This window comes from Acomys minous (genome assembly GCF_964271855.1).
Source record: "Acomys minous genome assembly, chromosome: 9".
NCBI lineage: Eukaryota > Metazoa > Chordata > Mammalia > Rodentia > Muridae > Acomys > Acomys minous.
Window position 1 is genome coordinate 4,999,922 of NC_140490.1, and position 19,408 is coordinate 5,019,329.

General features: G+C 43.8%; 1 protein-coding gene across 2 annotated transcripts in view; it reads right to left on the minus strand.

Moving 5' to 3' along the window:
* LRMDA (leucine rich melanocyte differentiation associated) overlaps nt 1–19,408 on the minus strand; it is a 1,017,118-nt gene that overhangs the window by 516,190 nt on the left and 481,520 nt on the right. The window lies entirely within an intron of this gene.

Here is a 19,408-nt window from a genome sequence, read left to right on the forward strand (position 1 = left end):
AAGGCTTGGGATTCACAAACACGCCACTGCCTTCCCACAATCAACAAGCACAAACCTAGTGTTGATCAGCCAGGGATGATAGAGAATTCAGCACCACGACTCAGGGAAAACAGCCCTGAACCCTTATTATGTAGAAGTCTAGATTTGCCTGTTTGACTGGAGGTCTAAGCAGGACCTTGGAGTCTGCAGTTACTTCTCCACTCACAAAGTCAACCCGAGAAAAAGTGTGGCTCACTGGTCTTCCAGTTGTCTAGCAAAGGGGGAAGAAAAGCAAATCTAAGCAGATCCAGGCTATAACATCTTACAGTCTTGATAGTCAGAGTCTGATCCCAGCAGTGGTGGTGCACACCTTTAATCCTAGCACTCAGGAGGCAGAGGCAAGCAGTTCTCTGAGTTCAAGGCCAGCCTGGTGTACAGGGTGACTTCCAGAACAGCTAAGGCTACACAGAGAAACCCTGTCTTGGAAAAAACAAACAAACAAACAACCAGTCAGAGTCTAGGTCATGTTCACCCCCCCCCAACTCCCTAATACAGGATGGCTAACCAACCCTATTCATGTTGTCTGCCCAGCTATGCATCCATGTAGCCCTCACACAAACAGTTAAGAAGTGCTGTTAGTTCTAATTCGGTCATTTTCATAGGCATGAAATATACGTCTAAAAACCACATCTTGACTATTTCTAATTCATTTCAAGTGGCCACGACCCTGGATCTCTACAGCCCTGTCCCCATCTAACTTACACCACAAGCAACACTTTTTATCACCTAATGAAATTACTAATCATTATTAAGAGAGTGACGATATAAACGACAGCAATTACTGATCCTGAAAGGCTTGTTAGGTCCCAGGCAGTATGCCGAATGCTTTACGTGCAACATCTCCGACAGGTACTGACCACGCTTCAGCCTTAAATGGCTCGGAGGAAGCTGTTCAAGGTTGCCAGACAATACAAACTATGACTTGGATTCAAACCCTGAATCTTCTGCTCCTGATCGGATACACTTAACTGGCATCCTGTTGTGTCTCTGTAACTGAAGTCATGCCTGCACTGTATGACAGCATCTACAGAACTTTGATTCATGGTCATAGAAATTCACCCCTCATCAAGAGAACAACCAACCACAGACACCAATGAGCACAGTGTCTAGGAGGGGTGACACGTATGCATGGTAGGCTACAATGTAAGCCAGTGAAGTCACTATAGAAGCCACGACACAGTGCCTTCAAATCTAGAAATAAGAGTGTGATGGTCCATATGTACTCCTAACGCTTCAGAGGTGGAGGCGAGAGAACCAGGAGGTCAAAGGTCATCCTCAGCTTCACAGCAAGCCTAAGGCCATCCTGAGTTATGAGACTGTGTCAAAAACTCAACTCAACACAAAAAGCTAAAACTAGAATGACAGTGACACAACTCTATCGCTCCTGGGTGTCTACCTGAAGAAATCCAAGGCTTCAAATATTAACACAATTGAACGCCCATGTTTACTGAAGACTCATAATAGCTAAGATAAAAAAAAAACTAGCCTTCATATCGATCATCAGGTGAATGGGTAAGGAAAAAGTGCACATGAATTTTCTTCAGTCACAAAGAAGAATTAAATTGTATCATATGCAGGAAAGTGGATGCACATGGTAGTCACTGTGTGAAATGAGATAAGTTTTCTTATAACACATATATGTGCACACATAAAAAACTATCTCATATATGTGACTTGAAAGTGGATGAACAATTTCCAATGGGGGAGGAAGAAAGACATCAAGAAGACGAGGGGAAACAGAAAAAGGATGATGGGATGAGTATCAGCACATGACATACATGTGTCAAGACACCATTGGAAAACTCAGTAATAACATAGATAATAATTTGGGTAAGAATTTAAAACCATATAAAATAAACACATGATTGAGTAAATAAATAAAATTTCATTTCTAAGTCCACTATCTTGATCATTTTATATATGGAAAGACATTTTCCTAAAGCCTGGAACCACCCGCCTAAGAATAGACATTAAAAGGAAATAAAACATGAGTCTGTGCCAGAATAGGCTGGCTTGAAACTCACTCTCGCCCTCATAGAAAGAAGCTAATTAGCTCAATCCAGCCAATGACCGATATTATTAAATGTTAGGAATTAAATGAAGATTTTAACATAAATAAATGAAAGAAAAGGCCTCCTTCCTGTCTGTCTCCCCCAACATCTTCCCTCTGGACAGTTTGCTAATTGGATATTTTCCAAGGGAAGAAAAGGAGCCTTTCTGAACGTCTGATTCTTCAGAGCCCAGTAGCATATTTTCCACATAATAGATATAAATAATGAACATGGGGCTACATTAATTTTAATCCATGTTAAATATGGTTTCTGGGTTGAGTTTATTTGTAACACATTCCTTCCCCGTGCTATTTCTCTCCTCTCCACCGTGTCACTGTTTAACTTGAAATTTCACAATACGAAAACGAAAAAAACAAATCCAGTCCTAATTATCTCCTGCAGGATCATGAAAATAACATTAATAAAATGTGGTAAATATCAGCAGTGATCATTACCAGGCCCATATCACAGGGAAATGAAATGCGGCGCCCCAAAGCAAGAAGGATTGACACAGGCCCACCACCATTAGCCACATACATTTGCATATGTGCTCTGCAAGCAGATTTAAAGGTAATAATAAAGACATCTTCAATGAAAACCGGACAACGGTTTCAAACGTGCATAGCCATGGACAGACGCCCTGGCATCCGTACAATGCCTATTTATTAAAAAACACTGCTGTGTCCTTGACTTTGCTGTTTTGTACTTTAATTCTCACTCAAAAGCAGGTGTCAGGGGTCTCACTGCACTTAACCATTTTAAGTGAAAGAAGGAAGAATAATAAGGGCTCCTGAGGCCACTGAGACTCAACAAACCGAGGCTGGAACCCAGGAGCCCTGGTACCCAGAGGGAACTTCCCATTAGCCCAGCTTTTCATTTAGAGAAAATACATGGGCACCATGACTCATCAAAACCCCTAGTTGTCAACAGTCAAAGGAAAAGAATGAAACACAGCAAAAAGGGGTAAATGAGGAGCCTCATCAGGAACTGGAGGACAGACAGACAGCAGATGTTATCCCTCATCAGTGATAGGGAAGTGAGGTAAGACACATTTGGTGCCCAGAGGTGTCCAACTACATGATCACCAACACAGACACATGGGTAGAATGGCCGTCTTGTCTGGCCATGTCAAATAAGGGGAGAACTGGCCGACCAGTTTGTGACACAGATTGCTATATCACTCTCCTAGCACAAACAAGACTTTAAGCATCAACATGCCAACATAAAACATAAGCTTTGTTCCTGTCGTAAAATATCCAATATTAAAACTTTAATATACTGAAGGAAATTCAAGTACATTATCAGCTATTGACAGGTACTCATGGGTATGGGACGATAAGCAAAAGACATTAGCCTAAATAAATAAATAGACATAACAGCATGTAACTGGGCTCTAATGAATTAACTCCCTAATTGGTCTTCCCTGAACTCCACAGCTGTCTCCATTAGGCCTTCCTACACAATCCATACATCAATAACAGGATGTTTCTATATCTAGGTCCCCGGCCCACGCCATCTTGCCAGCCTTGACTGTTCCTCAGGAACTATGAACAACCAAGGGCCAAGCTGAAGTTCATCAGAAACAAAAATCCTACTGTTGTGTAAGGAGTACTATCAAAAACTTTGGTCTAAAGCCTAATACAATGACCTGATCGATAAACATTACTTTGAGTGAAGTAATTTCTCCGGACATAGAGGATGCAGGAAACACTAGAATCTGTCAATACTATTATTGGTTATATAGAGGTCTGGTATGATGGCACATGCCTAACATTCGGACACTTGGTATGTGGAGGCAGGAGTCTGAGTTTGAGGCCAGCTTGGGCTACCTCAGCCCTGTGTAGCAGAAGCACAGGTGGAGTCTAGATTCCAAAATAATGCAGACTTAGAGCAACGCTTCATGATCTCTCCCACAGGTGGAGTCTAGATTCCAAAATAATACAGACTTAGAGCAACGCTTCATGATCTCTCCCACAGGTGGAGTCTAGATTCAAGTTGCGCATGGTGCGTGCTTGTGTAGGGCTGTGAGAGGAGAGGGCGGACGTTTAGAGCTGAGGAAAAGACCTTGGAGGGAGGAGATAACGGAATATGTGGTATGGAAGCAGAAGAGGGAAGTGTTTGGAGAGGAGGGAGAAGAGGAGAATGCAGTTGGGAAAGGAGGGGAGAAAAACAAACAAAAACAACCACACACGCGCACACGCACACACACACACACACACACACACACACACACACACACAATAAAAGTTATTAATTTAAGTCCCAGTTTAAAATTTAAAAACAGACGTCCCTGTGATTCTCACACCAATGCTCCAGGATGTACCTGGTTTAGGCTGTAAGCCTGATTAAAAACATCTTGGTGAAGCAACATGACACGAGGTCTCAGGGACCCCATAAGCTGGTCACACGCTGACCAGCAACTCTCCTTGGATGAGTCAAGATAAAGAAACCATAACCTACATCGAAACAGGTGTGTCTTGGAAATGAATAACAGGGAAGGCAACAAACTAAGAAATAAAAAGAGCCTTGCTGCAAGGATATTAGGTAGACATTAAAGTACTTTTTATTAGGAATATACAATTACATGGAAATGCATATGTTACAAAACCAAGTATAGAGGCAGAATATAAGTGCTCTATATTTAAAAGTGGTAGGCTACTCCAAGGAATTCATTAAAATATGAAGAAATTTTAATTGGAGGGCTTGAAGGACTATTCAAAGTATTTTTTTTTTCTGTTTTCTAAGCTGCTTCCTCCTTGAATTACATTGGTTACTTTCATAAGAGAAAGGATAGTACGGAGGGGTGAGTTCCTATGGGTGACAAATTCTCTTTGTTCGTCCTAGCTCCTCTCTGCTCCTGTTGCATCAGGTGAGCTCCCCCCCCCACCGCAACCACCACCACAGATGCAATGGAGCCACCTTACAGTTAACGAGGCTTGACTATTATGTCCTTACAAGGAGGGAGGGCCTTTCCAGTTTCCATGTTCTCTTTATCCCTTAAGATTTGATTACAGCCAGTTTCCTCTGTCACCAGCTGGGCCAACTGTGAAATTTGAACATAAGGTTTTTTCCCCCTTTTCTGTCCCCAGTGCCTGATGTTGGTTTCTGCCTTCAAACTTTCGCGAGCTGCTCTTACATAAAGAACAATACTCAAATTTATCACCCTTTGTCTTTTCAGCTGCTTTCCTTTCTGTAACCAATTTTATTTTTCTTCTTCTTCTATATTGCCATAGTGCTCAAGTTCAGCAGCTGGAAACCAACTGGGGTTGGAACAGTTCTTCTAAATGAGTCCATTCAGGAGCAATGCTAAGTGTATTCACAGTTAGTGTGAACTGCCTCCAGAGGCCTGCTTCCTGTCTTGTCTTGAGCTTAGACTACTAAACTGAAGGATTTCACTTCTGAATGAAGATGAGGCAACACGTGTGCATGGTTTGGAGAGAATGCACTGTCCAGCACGGGAGCCTCTGACCTGCAGGCAAACGGAATCACGCTGAGTAGGAAGGAGGGAAAGACTGACGGGAGGATAACAAAGACAAGCGAAACTACGGCGGGATCAGCCTACAGCTTTGTGCGAGAGGTTAACTTCTGCATAAGTCTGTTGTGACTATGCTTCCTGGTAAGCGGAAGCAGCCAAAGCTTTTAATGTACGCAATTCACAAAGGAGGTGCCCGAAACAGAGAGGGTCTCGGGGTTCCTGTGGTGCTGAATACTATTGAGTCATGACTCAGTTGAGGATGAGTTGAATGTCCCTGGTCACTTTGTATGTACAAGCAAATACATATAATGTATATGTATAGGCATGCATATAAATATATGAGTGTGCCTACCTGTATGTGCGAACTCACACGGTAACCTTTCATAACAACGTAGTTGAGTATTTGACTTGGTAGGTAGTCCAACAAACCCCTACCCTGAATTACATGCAAGGGTGTGTACACACGTGCTTGGTTTTAGGTGGAAGGTGAACAGCCTGAAGCAGATTTACCAATGGCAGAGGTCACCGTAAGAAGGTCTGTAGCTCTGACTCTGCCCATGGTATGTCAGGATGAACATGCATGTTCATCCTGGTGAATGCAGTTCCTTGCATGGTCAAGTGTCTTCTATAAAGTAGGGCAAGCCAAGTTGCACCCCAGCCCTCTCTGGACACACTATGTGGCAGCAGGTGTATTACTGTTGGGAGGTGCCCAGGGGGCTCCTCCATGCAGAATAGGCCAGCAGGTGAGACATCAGGATGGGCCAGCAGGGTGGCAGAGACTCCGACATGTTTCCTCTGAGACCCTCTGCCTCCTAACTCTTAAAGGCAAACTCACATTCACAACCAAATCCACTTCCAGCTGAACAATTCAGTGGTCCGCTTCATTTCCGTCTTCCTCATTTCTTGAATATGAGCCCATAAAACTTTAATTACCATCCCCGATTTTTATACCAAACATTGACATCTGTTAGAGAGACAAGGGCACTGTAGAAATTCTCTCTAGGGAAAGCTCCAGGTTCTCTCTGTCTCTCTATCTCTGTTTGTCGGTCTGTCTGTCTAAGTCTCTGTCTGTCTGTCTGTCTCTGTCTCTGTCTGTCTGTCTGTCTGTCTGACTGTCTGACTGTCTGTCTGTCTGTCTGTCTGTCTGTCTGTCTCTCTCTCTCTCTCTCTGTGTGTGTGTGTGTGTGTGTGTGTGTGTGTATGTGTGTGTGTGTGCTGGGTACCATCCTCAATCATTTTCTGACTTATTTCTTAAGACATGGTCTTCAACGAAGCCAGGCTAGTCGGCCAATGAGCTCCCAGAATCCTTCATCACCCTGCAGTGCTGGGATTACAGATACCCACTGCCTTGCCTGACATTCTACCTGGGTGAGCAGGAATTGAACTCAGATCTTTATGCTTGCACAGCCAGCATTTTGCTGCCTGAGTTGTATCACTATTTAAAATCCTCAGAGGAAGAAAAGAGGCACTTACATGCAAAATGATGGACCCACACCAACACAAAGGCCCTGTACATTTTATGTTTCCAACAAAGTAACAGGAAGTAGAATTGACTAGCATACTCTATTCCCAAAGCACCCCAGTCCAGAATCATACACCTAGTTACAGGCCATCTTGGTTTAACAGCTGCTTCCAGAGAAAGGAATGGAAATTAAAGGAAGTCTTGATCTGCTGCAAGCCAGAGACCAGAGCACTGCTCCCACAGCCCTCGAGAGTGTAGCCCACCTACCCGCCCTCCCCTTCCATCCATCCCTCCTCTCCACCCTCATCAGTGGCATCCGCAGCCATGAAAATACATTTCTGTCACCAGTGCCATCTCTGGCAAGGCACAGGCTGCAGTTTTAGTTTATAAACCTGTAACACGGATACCATCTCCTTTTTGCCCTCTGCACAAGCCCATAAACATTCCCAGCTCTGGCTCATGACGGGTTCTTTGCTCTAATGGAAGCTCCCTCCTGGATATCCCCAAAAGAGAAAGATGTGTCTGGTAAGTGGGAGAGGTCAGAGCCGAGCACAGCTATTTATTACATATACTGCGACCAGATGGATCTAACTCATCCATCAAAGCCCTCGTCATCCTCATCACGCTAGCTGCTTAGAAAAGCCTCCTGCTCTTTCCCCTCGTGGTCCAGCTCAGCCTTGCCTCGCCTCCCCTCTCCTCTCCCTTTTGCTCTCTCTCTTTTGCTCGCTCCCTTTCATGCACTTTCAGGAAAATGAACCCTCTCTAACCCCATTGCTGTTCTCCTTAAATCACAGCTACCCATCACTCCGAGGCTATTTTTAAACTTTACTTTTATCAATACTCATCCTGTAGCTCAGGGAGATATTAAAACTGTACTGGGGCAAGGAAGGGCGTTTCTGACACTTGCTCCCTCATTCATCAGTTCCTCATAGGCCCGTTGGTGACAATGAAAAGATTTCACAATGCCGTGCAGCAGAAACTCATTCTCCTGCTCATCCATCACGCTCAACCTAGCAGCGCTTCCACTGACCTAATCTGCAATGGCTCGGCACCCGCCGGAGATTTCTTAAAGGCTCCCCTCATTGTTGTCCCTAACAAAGGCTAGGCCTGGGTCTCTCGATAAGGAGGCTAACTGGTGCAAGGATTAATGAAATAGCCCTTCATCTCCTGAGTCCTGGGTTCAAAGACTGCGGAGCAGTGAAGCCAAGCATCTGTTCATAAGGCTGAACTCAGCCCAGCCAACAAATGGTTTTGCCAAATACGGGGAAATGCAAAAGGTGGGGGCAAGGTGGCACAAGAGGATGGAGAGCCCCAACTGTAATTGCTTTCGGCAACCCATGTCTTCATCCATTCTCTGACCTGTTTCTGCACTAAGCAAACACCATTTAAGTATCTACTATGCACTAAGCTTTGGTACAAGCACTAGATGGTGAGAGGCTTAGTGCTAATTCTAAGGACTTGTTGCTCAGTAGAAGGGAAAGGAAAACAAATTACCAAAAAGCAAAGCCGTCTATGACAGCAGCTTTGGCAGATCATAAACTGAATTAGAAGAAAGGTACTGGACAGCTCAGCTAGAAACTACATCTCCCAGTTGCCCCTGCAGCTCAGTGATACCATGTGATAAAGATCATGCTAATGGAGTATTAGGAAGGCACTGTGAACATGAGATTGTTGTTATAGCCTTTAAAAAGAAGATGACTCCATTTCCCGCCACCTTTCTTTGTCCTGTATGATAGAACACAGACCCCAATATGCCAGCTTTCACCATGAAGACATGGAGAGCCAGTTAAGAGGCTGTCAAAGCCTGGGTCCCTGAATGACAACCAGGAGAAGAAAGAGTAGATGTATTTCATGACCCTAAACTGGTCATGGCAAAGATCCCACTCTTGGCTTCAGGCAGTAGTTTAGTATGATGGAGGAAGTATAAAAAGGTCCCAGATATCCAAACCTATTTTGGCCTTCAGTGGTATCTCAATGAAACTGCAAAATAAGCCCTGCAAGTCTTTGTGTGTTTTGCCATTGGCCTTAGCCCCATTTAACTGCCCAGGATGAAGACAAATGAGACTCAATTCAGAGACCCAAGAGACAAGTATGTAAGCACCCCTGATTGATTGACGTTCACACACCATTTAGCCCTTCTCCTCCAGCTTGTTCCTTGCTAAACAAAACAGAGCCTTCTCTCAGATGTTGTGGTTCTTAGTGGTCCATGCTGGTCCATCTGCTTCCGACCCTCTCACCTGGTCTTGGGTTACTCCCACTTCAAGTCTCAGGCCTCTCCTGTGATTAAACACAGCTCTTCAAAGGTAAGGACCCCATCTTGGCTTCTCTCTGACAGGGCTTTCAGCATGGGGCTGGACAAACAATTTGCACTCAAAACTATGAACCAACTTGCCGAGAATTGAGAGACCAAACAACATGGAGACACCGAGGGAAATGTGTGTAAACAAAATATTAGTGCTGCAAGCTCTCTGTGTGGTCCCATGATTTAATCCTCTGCTGGAATCAGGTGATGGTGGTGGCCCGGTTCTAGAAGATATTTATCATCTGCCCAGAGCTGGATGCCACCTTGCAGTGGGAGGAGGTCTGCCTATCGTGGGAAATATTCTCTGGACCCTGACCACAGCACCCTGATTCTGGCACTGTACTCAATGTTCTGCCCCTACATGGGGGTATGTCTTCCTTATGTATAGGGTTTACAACAAGCATCTGGGGCTTATATTTTGGCTTTTGACCTTGGGGGAAGCATCTTTCAGGGACTTTGCACTGTTGGCTCCACCATCCCTGCATGCATCCCTACGAGGCTCTGTACTTGGGTAATCATAAGCCAAATCAGGCAGTCTGTTGGGTGGGCTCCTATTCATCATGCTAACTTGTCAGTTGCTGCGGGGATCAAGTTCTTTGCATCTCTGGGACAGCTGGATCTCACTCTTCACTGTCTCCGAGGAGCTACTCAGATACCTTCTCATATGAGCCTGTCAATCATCCAGCCACCAAAGGCAGGTCAAATCCCTTCCTTGCTTTAAATATCTATCAATTCCTCTGCTTGCACCAGAAAAGAAGCACTGTAGGACCCCATTCCAGCTGGATAATGTCTCATCCCTTAAAGCCCCCACACCGTATACCATGAAACATAACATAATCAGGATAGGGACATCTCAGCACCTGGGAACTAGGGTGCAAGGGTCTTAGGGATATTTTAGATTCCTGTATATCACAATATACCTTGTGGAAACTTTGACAGTGAAAATGACCCTAGCAACCTTCTGAGAAAAACCCTTCACCTCTCGAAGCTAGATTAAGCCAGATTTCTGGACATTAGTACATCATGATATTAAACAGCCATAAATATATTAAAAACAATCTGACTGCTTTTGACCACAAAGTGGCATTCTTAATCCAAGCAAAGTGACATCCAATTCCACATGGGTCAAATTTGCATCAACAGTGAACACATAGGACAGGAGTGTCCCTGGTGTCTGGGTAGGAAGCTGGGTGTTGCTCGCCCAAACCCCATGCAGGGATGGTGGAGCCAGCAGTGCATAGTCCCTGAAGGGAAGACATAACCCCATGTCTTTGCCCTATTGACTTCAGGGCGTGACACAGAATAGCACAATCTGATTGCTGCACGTGACCTTCATCCTGCCTCAGTGGCTTAAGTGTGTATCCCTTCATTACCTTGTCTTGCCGCCATCATTCCAACACTTGTCTACACCGTGATGGGAGAGGATGTAAGAATGAGGGACAGAGACAGAGACACACACGGAAAGAGAGAGAGAAAGAAAGAGCACAAATATATCTGAAGCAAACAATTTCAGAATTTTTCTTCAACACTTATCTGCAAAATGGCCCATTTGATTCATGAACCTCTCTAATGTATATCATCAGTGACTGAAGGAGTTTTTTTTATATGATTTTTGACAATTTAACAAGTCCTCCTGACAAATTAAATGGTTGTGTTGACAACTTAACTGTACTGCCAATCAATATTTTCAATTACTTTCATTGTCATTCAGAAAAAATACAACACGAGGTCACACCGTGGTAAAACCCAGGAAAGAAAATAAAATGAAGAGCAATTGGTGAGGTGGGGGCCGGAGGTAGGGGGGGTACAAACTGGAAAGCACAACACAGAGTCATCCAGGAAGCAGAGGGGACCTTGGGTTTCTAAGACAGACCTAGAAAATGGCACCTCCCTTGAGGGACGTTCTCAGACTCCACAATGGAGATTTTCCTCTTCCTATGAGCTATTTAAAAGTCATTAGATTTGAGCCAGGGATGTGTGCTGTCTTATTAGGAGGCCTCTCTCTCAGGCACCTGCCACAAGACAGGCACCATGGCAGCCATGGTCCCCTGGAAAGGCCATTACAGAGCATAGGTAACAGCTCACAGCCTTTCCAAGGGTCGATTGGTCAGCCTGAAAAATTCAAGTCAGACACAATGAGCAGAGGTCAGTTTTCTTAAGCTTTTCAAAGTGGGAAGCAGCAAATCAATATTTTCAAATGTGTATTTATCATGCAGGAACAGAGGTCACCCATAGAAAGTCAGGCAAACACGCGGAAAATAGGCTCATACCCTGCTGTCCAGAGAGTAAAAGTGGACAATATGACCTGCAGGTGAAAGAGCATTTCACAATGCATAGCTGTCTTTTAAGTGATAGCCCATAAGAAGGAAGTAGGAAGGCTTGCTTAGTAATATGCAAGAGCTTGTCAACCCAGGGGAATGGTGTGCATGTTACAGGCTGTTGTTCCACTAGCGGGGAAGAAGCACAACCCACCTCAGGCCTGTGTTCTCCGAGTCACTGTCTCTGCTATATCTCCTTAGGCCATATGCTGTCAGCCTATCGTCCCTGGCCCCCAGGCCCACCCTGAGATTGATTCCAACCTCTCTGACAGGGTCCGTACAACCCCATCACCAGTCACTCCAGCCTGAACAAGGACTATCACATGATCATTTGTTCAATCTCCAACGGAAGCTGCAAGTACCCTTGATAAAGAACAATGTCAACAGCCTCCACACCCATCACTGCAACTGAGCCAGGTATGGCAAGCAATATCACCTCAAACGCTGGCTCCAAAGGGTGGGTAGAAGCTGCTGGCAACACAGTTCACTGAGACAGAGCAACGGGTCCCTACTAATGTCTACTAGGGTGTTTAATCACAAGGTAATCCATAGGGTGGCCTTTTTCTCCTTCCCAGGACTAAAAGATATGAGTCATAGTTCAAACACTGACTAAGAGAATCGAGTCCATTTCCCAGGAAAGAGAAACAACACCCCAGCAACTGTAAATGGATGATCAATCTCTATCTTCACTCACTCAGCCCATCAGGAATCACTGTGTACAATGGCTGACGTCAGGCCATGGAGAAGTAGAACAGACGGCCTAATGTCCTTGACCCTAGTGAGGCTTTCCAGCATGTAAGCAACAGAGATGTGTTAGGTAAGCAGTATGATTCATGGAAAGATACTTAATTACTTTAAAATTGCTGTGATAAAATGAGATGATCAAGGAAATTAATAGAAGAAGGTATTTAATTTGGGGATTAGAATTGGGGAGGGGCATGGTTAAAGTTCCTGATGGCTGGACAAAAACATGGTGGCAGGAACAAAGGAGTGTTCACATCTTGATCCACAAGTGGGCTATAGAGAGAAATGGCACAAGTATTTTGAAGCGTCAAAACCCACTCCCAATGACACACTCTCCAATAAAGTCACACCTCCTCTTCCTTCCCAAACAGTTCCGTCAACACTGGAGAGCAAGTATTCAAATGTATGAGCCTATTGGGGGCCATTCTCATCCAAGTGATGACAGTCCAGTCCATGGCCTGCATAGGTCCGTGACCATACCATGGTACAAAATGCATTAAGTCCAGCTGCAAGAGTCGCCATAGATTTTCACAATTTCAATACTGTTTTAAAGTTCAATGTTCAAAAATCTCTTCTGAGACTCAAAGCAAGCTCTTAAGTACAACCCCTGTAAAATAAAAATTAAAAAAAAAAAAGCAAACCACATACTTCCATAATACAGAATACACATGGCCATTCCAAATAGGAGGAATTGGGGCATGGTGAGAAAATACTGGGCCAAAGCAAGACTGAAACCCAGCAGGGCAAACTTTAAATCCTGTAGCTCTATGTCTGATGTCAAAGTAGCTTTCAATCTGTGGGTCACAACCTCTTTTTGGGTGTCATATATCAGATATCTACATTATGGCTCATAACAGTAGCAAGATCACAGTCATAAGCTAGCAATGCAATAATTTTACAGTTGGCGATCACCACAACATAAGGAACTGTATTAAAGGATCATAGTATTCAGAAGGTTGAGGACCGCTGGTAAATGCTTCTGCCCTTCAGGCTTTGGTGCATATAACATACTTCTCTTCCATGGGCTATTTCTACTACATGTCAGCAGCTCTTCCTGGAAGATGTCTCATGGCACTGGCATCTCCAACATCTTGGGGCCTTCAGTGCAACCCTGGCTTCTCTTTCACAGACTTATGCTGCAGTCTCTCACAACCTCCATGAAGGACCTCCAGACAGGCCACATGTCTGGTCTCAGCCCCTTTCCTCCATGGCTAATAAAGGAATGTTCCACATCCCCTTTGCTCATGCATTCTTCATGATTCTAAAGCCAGAACCACATGGGTGACATGGCCAAGTTTGACTGCCTACTTGGAACCGACTCTGGACCCCTTTAGTAACATTTGCAGAAGCTTTGGTTTGTTGTTACTTTGTGAAAGCTGGAGATTCCTTGGTTGTTTTCTTTTCACAAGCTGGAAGCACAGCTGGGTGGGGACTTTCCCTGAGGCAGCCATTCCCTTTACTCCATTAAGTTTTGGTCCTTTCTTTAAACTTTTCATCTCTTTCATCATAAGCCATGGCTTCAACATTAAATTTCCCGGCTCTGTTTTGCTCCTCAAACTGTAAGTTTTGTATTTCCTTTGGCCCCACTTGCTGGTCTTCGCTGTAGACCTGCATAAGAGTGATTACTAATAACCATGGGACAGAGTCAATAATAGGCTTTCATGAAAACTCATCTGTCAAGAAAATTAGACCAAGTATCTAAATGTCTCAGCCTGTGGGGCCGTTCTCATTCAAACCATCACAGACAAACCAAATAACCACGAAAGAGGAGCTAAACTCAGGGAAACAGAAAATACATCTGTGGAGGCTTGAAAAAAAATGGCCCCCATAGGTCCTTGGGAGTGGCACTATAGGAGCTGTGGCCTTGTTGGAGGAAGTGGTTACTATGGGGACAGAAGCTCAAGAAAGGCCTAGTGTTTCAGTTTACTTCCTTCTGCCTGCTGATCTGGATGTAGAACCATTAGCCCCTTCTCCAGACCATGTCTGTCTGCATGCTGACAATAAAAATAATGGATTAAACCTCTGAAACTGTAAGCCAGCCCCAATTAAGTGCTTTCCTTTATAAGAATTGCTGTGATCATGGTGTCTCTTCACAGCAACAGAAACCCTAACCAAGACAATATCCCAGGAGATGTGGTACTGATGTATGGGGTCTTGGATAACAGTGTGTGCTGGGCAAGGATCATAAGAGCAAGCATCTCACAGTACCAAATATGTAGCAATAACTTGGTTCTCAAACAGTTCTGTCTGGAAGGGCAGAGGAGACAAGTATGAGCAAAGTCTTCATCTCAATACCAGCCTCTAAATGCTGTCACCGTCCACACATGGTCCCAAGCAAGCAGGGGACCATCTGGTCCCTCCTGGCTGAGGCTGGCATCTTGAGCAGGATTAGAGGCTCTGACTTGATGATTCTGAAATCCTCCCATCTGCAGGTACAAGGACTAGAATTCTCTAGGATTTACAGAAGGGTATTCCACTCACCACCCTCAAAGGAGTCTCAACACTGTCCCATGGCGGCCTTGCTGTGTTCTATGCTTCTGCCTGTTTCCCAGCATCTTGGGGTAAGGTAAAAGGTTTTCCCACAGCACAAGAGAAAAGAGATGCCTTCTCAGTGCACCATACCTGTATCTGCAGAGACCATAAACAGGCTGTTTGAATATGGATCAGGGTCCTGTATGCTGCCTCTGCTTTGCAGATCATCCCTATGTCCACATGGAGGGCTCCAAAGGGGAGAGGCACCACACCTTAGCTTCTCAGGGACAGAGGCGTGGCAGTTCCACTTCCTCGTATTCCCTCAGAGGCTCTTGAATCATATCCCATGATCCTCCCCTTCGGCCCCTACCAAGTGTACCACTGGAATCTGTCTTCCTTCCTAGATCTTTGACCACTGCTCTCTGAAACACGGGAATATCCTCTGGGATTCTCTGAGCATTTTTCTCATCCTCAGGGTTCAGTTGTTACAAGGCATTGTGGAACCAGTCACTTGATTGCACCGAGGAAAGGCAAACTGACAGACCTCAGAGTTATGGACTCTCAGAGAGGCTTCTCACAAAGCCAAGTCCCACTAAAGAGAAATCTTCTGTCCAAGTGACCAGCTGGTGCCAGGATTTTAGGGTGCCCTTAGTATATACACACTCAAATTTCTTCTGAGTATTTTTTTTATTCTGATAGCAACTTTTTTTTTCCAGAATGGTATGATATGGCCATTAAACAAATAAATGAAAATGAAAGAAATAGCTAAGTCTGGAGGCACATTCCAGTATAGATAGAAGTATACACAGAGCAGGAACCAGAAGGAAGGAAGGAAGGAATGAAGGAAGGAAGGAAGGAAGGAAGGAAGGGAGACAGAGACAGAGAATAAAAGAAAAAGAAAATCTCTGAATCTGGTACATTTATGTCAAAATCTAATCTCTCTGTCTCTGTCTCTGTCTTTGTCCCTGTCTCTCTCCCTCCCCCCAATCCCTCCCTCTGTCTCTGTCTCTGTCTCTCTGCCTGTGTGTGTGTGTGTGTGTGTGTGTGTGTGTGTGTGTGTGTGTGTGTGTTTCCCTCCCTCCTCCTCTGCCTGGAATTTACAGTTTACACAGAAAAAAACCAAGGTTCTCAAAACTGGTCCCATACTCACATTACAGAAAAAAGCCAATGGATTTGGCTCCGTTCTGTTAACCATCAGCAATTATCTTCCTGTCAAAGCTAAAGCTAACAAATTTCCCCATATCCAGCAAGGCTATATCACCAACCGGACACCAACATCATCTGACGGAGAGTAAATCACCACCGCAGCCATGGGCCCTGACAGACAAATGTTCTGTCTCAGAAAATCCCAGCCTATCACTCAGAGGGGCGAAGGGTCCCTCGGCCAGTCTCACAGAGAAGAGATTAAATGTTGCAGATTTGGTACGTACAGTGGAAGGCAAGTCCTAAATATGAGAATTATTAATGGACTTTACTTCACTATTTTTAATCTGTTGCCAACTTATGCTCATCTTTTTTTACCTTGGCCTGCCTTGTTGCCTGATGAGGCTAACAGACAGCATCAAGGCATTATCCCTGGCTGTGATCAGCACCAAGACCATAAGAACAGTGTCTGTCAACCTATCAAATGAGGACAGCTTTGACAATAGCAGTTAAAAAAATAAGGAAAACTATATAATAAAAGATACAACCTCCATGTCCATCCTTACGCTTAACAATAGCACTCATTTCATGATCTGCTACCTAATGAGGGTATCAGGTCTTAGCCTGCCCTGGAGAAACAGCACTGCCTGATCACTGGGAACTGGAATTGGGCTGGAATTCCCCCAATACTTTATGTGCAGAAACACATCTCTTCCCACCTCTAAAGGACACAGGGTGGCTGGTGTCAGACTCCTCCAAGACTTGCTCTACAGTTTGAGGAAAGCTACCTTTCACCCTCATGATCATCAACCACTTGCTAAGAAGTAGAACTTCGGACATTCTGCAAACACCACTGGGGAGCTCTCATCGGGGTTACGCAATGCGTAAGTGTCTGCAAACGAGCCTGTTTTGTGGCTTAATTTATGTCCTTCAAGGCCCCTCTATGAAGCCACAGCTGTAGCAGGAATAGTAGGGATCCCAAAAGATACCACTGCTCTCGATAAAAGTGCCATCTGCCTGGGAGGATAAACTTTATCTGTAGAATCCAATTATCTACTGGGAACATTGAAACAACCAGCTCTCGGATGCAGAAGAGACAGGCCACAAAGGGGAAAATCCGTGATTACCACAAAGGTCTCTGTACACTTGGGGGTGACATTACCAGCAGAGCAGTCTGATACCATGAAGTGCATGTTTACGTCTTTAAAAATAGCTATGGAGAGATACATTCCCTAACTATGTGTCAAGCACCAACCAAGCCTCCGACGAAGTAGGTATGAGGCCACTTCCCAAGAGCCACTCATATGTGCAGTAATTAAGGATCTGTAGTCCTGAAAGACCCAAGTATCGCTGCACCACTTGCATTGTGACACTGGGCCCCATTTCCATGCATTTCAAATGAATCATGGGAAGAAAGAGCAGGTCCATCAGAATTTGGGATGGGAACAAAGAATACGTTATGATATTAATATGCCACCTCTCTCATAAATAGTCATAAAAAAACATCTTACAAGTCTATAACATGGAACCCAGTGTAGTTCCTTTACCTTTCTTTGGTTCAGGCCACTTCAATCCATCTCTATATCTCTGAGGTGTGCAATCATTTGCTTTTCTAAATAAACGTTTGCATCAATTGTCAGTCTCTCTTCACAGAATGCCCTCCTTCCATGAGATAAGAACCAAGGAGGAACTTGTGGAACATTGCCACTTACCTACTTGTGGAATGCCCACAGTTCAACCAAGAACTCAAATGGGCAGCCTGAACAGTATTTTTCTCATCACACTTCTCTTAGAGGTTCTGAGCCCTTTAACACATCCACAAATCAAATGCCAACCGCCAAATGAATCTGCCATTATCCTCCTCAGGATTTATGGCTGATCTACCAATTCCCTGGCTGGCCCTAAATCTTCGATGTATGAGGGGCATGGCAAAACCCCCCAGGTCCAGCCACATGCTCCACAACTAGATGCAAAGGGTGGTAGTAACATTTGGACACTGGAAGAGTATAGGGGAAAGGTCTTTGGCATGAAAGTTCATGAAACTGCAGCGTTGAATAGTTCCCATGGGGAGAACTGGCAATGTCGATGTATTCTTATCTGAAGAGGTCTGGAGGGGAGGAGGACAAGTTGACATGCTACGCAGCCAACTACTTGCGCTCTCTGTGACAAAAACATTTAGTGGACTGTTCCAGAGAAGAAAGTGATGGCGAAGATGCCTGCAGTAATGCAGAAGACTCAGGGCACTTAAAGAAGGGGGCAACGACACAGCCTACCACCCCTGTAATATACCACCCAGCATGAGATAGAATTGGCATGCTTTCGAGGCAACAATGCTACTCCATGATGACCCAGATTCAGAATTAAAACACAGGACTTTAAATATATTCGAATAAACATAACCAAAGTCTTAAGGAAAATGGTATCTATAATGAATAAATGTATTCATAAAAGGAACAACTCATCAGGGAAATGAAATAATAAGAGAATCAAAAGAAACATTTGGAAGCCAGTAATATTCTACATGAAAATATAGATAGCAGACATGACTTCAAAAGGAGAATATAGGAAAAAAGGGGCAGAACCTTTGAAGTTAGATCAACAAAGAATATCACAATAAGAAACAGGAATAAAAGCACTACAAACAATAGACATATGCAATGGCCTGTGACAGAATTACAAATGGTCTAACACATATATAATTAGATTCGTGAGAGGAGAAACCAGCATAAGTGAGACCAGAAAAAGAATTACATATGTATGCATATATACATACATATATAATTACAAATACATATGCATAAACATTTATAAATCAATAGAAAATATTAAAAATGAAATTAAAACATGCAGACAAAAAAACTTAGAGAAATTCATACAGCATAAATTTAGAGCCAAACATAGCTACAAATATTACCGTCAAACTTTTGAAAACCCAGAGACAAATCTTGAAAATCAGGGAGACCTTAAATACAGGAAAACAATAAGTAAAAATTGACAGTTGTCTTTATATGAAAAACAATGGAAGCTGTAGAGTAATGGAAAGGCGTCCCCAATTGTTCTCTAACAGTGAAGGTAATGGAAATGCAATGTCATGTAGACAGACACAAAATCTGTTATGGGTTGTTTAATGTTCAAAGAAATCCTATAGGCTGGAAAGAAACAATATCAGATAAAATTTCTGTTCTGCAAAGAGGAATGAAAATCTGTGAAATCAGGATACTAGAATATGTTAAGTTTTTTTCTTCTTTCAATTTCTTTCCTATATTTCTGTTATTCAGGCAAAGTTTTGATACGTCAGTATGGAACAATCATGTGGTTATGACGACCACACAACTGTGCCTGAACTTTGGAGGTTTTTTTTACAGACATCTGTTGAGTAACTGTGACTTGAAGCTGTCACCC